Source organism: Enhydra lutris, unplaced genomic scaffold, assembly GCF_002288905.1.
Source record: "Enhydra lutris kenyoni isolate GAN:26980312 unplaced genomic scaffold, ASM228890v2 scaffoldscaffold9, whole genome shotgun sequence".
NCBI lineage: Eukaryota > Metazoa > Chordata > Mammalia > Carnivora > Mustelidae > Enhydra > Enhydra lutris.
The window spans coordinates 34,905,106-34,910,138 of record NW_019154093.1 but is presented as its reverse complement, the minus strand read 5'-3'; positions in this window follow the sequence as shown (position 1 = coordinate 34,910,138).

Here is a 5,033-nt window from a genome sequence, read left to right as displayed (position 1 = left end):
AACCTCGGGAAAATAACTTCTGTAAAATAGCAGATGAACGATCTGAAAACATTTTGGTTAATATAACACAGAGACTCATTCTAGATTAAAAAACACAGATCATTCTTCTACCATTTGTACGGTTTCCTTAATAGTGATTTTTAGTAGATGCTGTTATTCTGGTCAGTATAATTGAAAACATGATAACTCTGATAACTTCCATCTGTGCAATACATAATTCACATAAGCAGATATTAAACTGCAGCAAAATGCTTAAGAGCAGAAGAGGTTAAGTCACTGAGAAAAGACAGCCTTGTGTAGAAGATGTAATTCACACCCAAAAGCAATATTATTTATTCCCCTCAAATTAATCTTGATTACAACTTGCTAATTAATATTTGTTGTTGTTGCTTTACTTTAAAAGTTAAAATTGTCTTCCTCAGAGAATATTTTTTTCAAGCAACAGTGACTGACTTTGCAAAGAGCTCTAAGAACTTAACATGTAATAAAGTATTTTATTAGAAAACCTACTTCCTTCTCCTCAATGCTTGCCAAAAAAGCTGGTAGGAACGGACGATTCAGAATTTAGACTGTAAGTCTACTGCCCTATTGCCTACATACAAATTTAGATATTCATTTACATTATTTTACAATCTGTGAATCTGAGAGCACAAGGAAACACGGTGCTAGAAACTAAAACAGAGTCCCTGCCTTCAAGGAGTTGGCATTGAGTGGACAGGACAGACAAGGGCACAATCGCAAACCTCAGTGTGATCAGTGTCAGGGGAGAGAGAAGCAAAGGGTTCTGGAGGGCACACAGAATGGCAGAGGCATTGTGTGTTGGAAGAGAGGCAGTGAGGAGTGTGCGCCTATGTGTGTGTCTGTGCGTGAGTGCCCGTGGGTATGAGTATGTCCCCATAAGTGCATGAGGCTGTGTCTGAGTGTCTGTGTACATGGAAATAAGGGTGTGCCTATGTGTACCCGTGTGTGCACCTGTGTGTATGAATGATCACCCAGATGGGTGTGTGCCTGTGTGTCTGTGTGTGAGCCTTTGTGTGTGATGTGTCTGTGTCCTGAATGTATGTGTGCCTCTTGGTGTGTATGCTTTTGAGTATATTAGGGTCTATGAGTGTGAGTGTGTGTGTGTGTGTGTGTGTGCTTGAGTGTATGTTTATGCATAATGAGTGTGAGTGTCTACATGAGTGCGGCAGGACACTTTCAGCCTCATTAAGTGGGTCATTCAGGTTCTGATCCAAAGTGACACGGGTAGACCTTGGTATGCTCCCTGGTTTCCAAAGCTGCGCAGCAGGCCAGAGCTGGAAACTAGAAGTCCCCAGGGGAGTGGTCGCCCAGTGTCATCTGGCCTCAAGGGACCACTCAGGACTCACGCTGTTCCAGGAGCGGACCAAGCAGGCCAGCTCTGCACCTGGCATCAACCAAAAGCTCAGCCCTGCAGGAAGTCGGTGGTGGTGGGAGTGGTGGTGGGGGGTGGGGGTCGCTACCAAAGTCCAGGACTCATCTTGCAGTTCCCAAATTTGGGGCCACTGTTTCTATTTGTTGGGGGAGGTCTATTTGTTTGGGTGGGCGTCAGGGAGTTCATGGCCCAGGCAGGCAGGCCATTTCTTACCACAGGGCCCTCCCTCCTCAGCCCCCTGCAACCCTGGAACTTGCGGCGTCTTTCTCTTCTCCGCTCCCACCCCGCGGCGCTGCGGAGACCGCTCACTTACCTACAGCAGCGCTGGGACTGACACGGTGCTCCGCTGGGGGCCCCCGTAGACCTCCCGCTTGCTCACTGCGGGAGCGGGCGGCTCAGAACGGGTCTCGGTCCTCCAGGGTTTCCCTCTGCCTGCGGCCGCCCGCGCACTCCCCTTGTGCTCTGCGCCTGGTCTCCAGGGTGACCTCCTCAAACAGATCCCCCCACCCCCCTACCCCGGGAGACATAGTAGCTGCTTGGTCCTCTGAGCAGCCCTAAGGATGTCAGGATCTCAACGTGACCACCCAGAGGGCGCCGCCCTGAGCCTGATTGTGCCCTGGGGTGGCCGGGAGCTGGGGGGAACCGGTCATCCTGCAGCGAGGAGGCCTTCGGGGACTCAAGGCACAGCCCGGTGAGCCCTCATCCTGTTCCTTTTCCCTAAATGTCTGGGGCAGGGGTGGGAAGTACTGCGGTTTCCTGGGACAGGAAATCCCAAGTACAGAGAGAAAGCAGAGCTCCCTTTCCCTTTCCCAGACCCCAGACACTACTTCCCCCCACCCTGCTCCGTGGTGCAGAAGCTTGATCATAGGGGTAGTTACCGAGAGCTTATATTTACCAAATACTGGCAAACAGTTTTCGTTTTATTTAGTTGTCCCAACAACTCTGTCTGGGAAGGGTTGTTCTTCCTTTACAGATAGAGAAAATGGAGATTCTGCGATATTAAATAATACGCCCAGAGCCTTAAACGATATGTGGGGCGCGTGGGCTTATCTCCTGAGCATTGCAAACGGGGCTCTTTCGCTTTCTTTAACACCTCTCTTCCCAGCCTCTTAAAGTTTAGGAAGCTTTGAAATGGAGGCTGTTTGGCCCCGGAGGACCTACCCGAGATATCTAATAGGCCCTTCCTCCTTAATAATCAACCCAGGGCCCCTCCCCCAACCCAAAGCAAACAAATCCAAACCTTTAAAAGGACGCTTATGTAGTCAATTACTGGAGTTAGGAATAAAACAACGCCTCTAAGTCGCTGGCTCTGCACCTGTCCCTTGAAGGGCCCTCAGTGTAGTTAGCATTAGCTGACAAGAACAATACACTGGGATAACGACAGAGCCGGTAAGAGTTAGAACAGAGTTGCAGAAAGGGCACTGAAGTGTTCTGGCCCCATCCCAATCCCTATTCATAGAAAAATAAGAACAGGAAAGGACCATTTATTGACTATCTACTTCCTAGTAGGTAGGAACCATTAGGTGATTGGTAAAGATTATCTCATTTAATCTCTTCATTGACCGTATGATGAGGGATAGTAACTCCATTTTCTTAAAGATAAGGATGAAGAATCAAAGAGTAACATTCCCCTTTATAGTTAGATCACAGAGCTGGGATCTGTCCAACTCTAAAACCCTTGCTCTGTGCCCAACCTTTTTGTGTGCCTTGCTCACCGTAAACGGACAGTGAAATTTTCCAGAAATATGCGTCAAATTTCAAGAGACTGGTGATATAAAAGACGTTCACAACTCAGTTTATTTTTACATTTTTCATTTATTTTCCAGAAAAAAAAAATCACATTTTAATAACAACTTACTTTAGGTATTTCGTCTTGATCTCATGTATAATTAAAGTTTGTTCTGAAACGGGAACCCTAGTTGCAGTAATGTGTCATGATAAATCATTGCATATTCAGGATTTTGTGAAATGGGTGATTGGGAAAATTATGAAGGAAAAAACATTTGTAAAAATCATTATTTACAAAAAATGATATCCACACATTTTCTAACTCATAAGGCAAGTAATTTAAAATGTTCTCATGATTATCTTCAATAAATCAATACTACACATTCATGTCACCATTGCTCAACAGCGAGCTTTGCTGCAGTGAACCCCTGCTTCTTTTGCTGTTTTTTTTCTTGAGTACAGCACAGAAGTGGTAAAGCTTTCATCATAGACAAAGCAGTAACGGTTATGAGAATAAAAGTACTCTCTGTTGAATTACACATGTAGGAAAAAGAGCCAAGCATCGACATTTTAACTAGGTTTTAAAAAATATACTTGAGCATTTTAACCCACAATTTCTTTTATAAACATGTTATGCTCAAGGAATTCTGTGAAATTATGAACTCCATACAAGGTCATGAGGAAATTCAATTTACTGTCACTATAAAGATCATGGGGAGTTCTGAATATAGGAATAAAGGCTACCACCAACTCAAATTAAGGTATACACTAATAAGCATTTTTCTTAAGAAAGACAACTGACGGAATTTTATCACCTCTAGAAACACAGCAAAATTTCTCTGAGATTCTTTTCCTAGTTTTTCTGATTTTTAGAGTAAGAAAAAAAAAAGAATTCTACTTAGTAGGCATGATAATTAAAACTTGATCATTTCATTCATAGAGTTTTTTTCCTACACAAAGTGAAAAATTGAAAAAAAAGTATTTGTACATTGAAATCCAATAATATTCAAACAGTTAAAAAAAAAAAAAACCAGCTCTATAAAGGACTGCTTGGCCTATAGTGAAGCTCTGCTCAGAGATAAGATTAGCGTATCATCATACAAGTACCAACACTTGGCTTTTTCAAGAAAACATATTCAGGAGCAATTTTCCAACTCTCTTAGACTAAGAGAGAAGAAACAGAGACACAGATCAGACAGGAGCCAGTCTCTTTCATGCACTTCTATTTAACAAAGCAAGCATTCAATACTGAACTGCAAAGCCAATACAGTTATAAAAATGATCATCTTATCATCTCTTGCAAGGAAAAGAAAAAAATCTGGCTTTGGACCTTGGGAAGTGATCCCATTGGTAGTCATTTGGTGTATTATTAAAATAGTTTGAAGTAACGATACATGTATGAATAACAGTAAGCATTTGTTTTGTCAAAAAAAAAGGAGAGAAAATGTCAATGAAGTAACATACAACTGAACAAATGAGATAGAATTAACACTTGCATGATCTCATTCAATGGAATATTTAAAAATGATAAATGTCTTAATCATCTATCAAACCAATTCACAAACTCTGAATGAATTAAAAATTGAGCTATATTTAAAGAAATGTAAAGTGATCCAGCTATATTCTGAATCAGTTTGTCCAGGAATTTTTTAAAAGGAATTTTGCTGATTTTGTGTAAAAACAATTGATTTGCAAAATAAGGCATAACAAAAAAGAACTGTGAAATGTTCATTAATAGAGTGTAGGGTTCTGCAAAATCTTTGCTAAACAATATATCCCTCTCAGTTTAAAAAATGTTTTTCATATAGTTTCTAACAAGGTTATGTAAAAATGCAGTCAGTGTTCATTTATCATGATTCAGTTTCTTAAAACCACTTAATAAAATATTACCAAAGATTGTTCACTTGTGTTA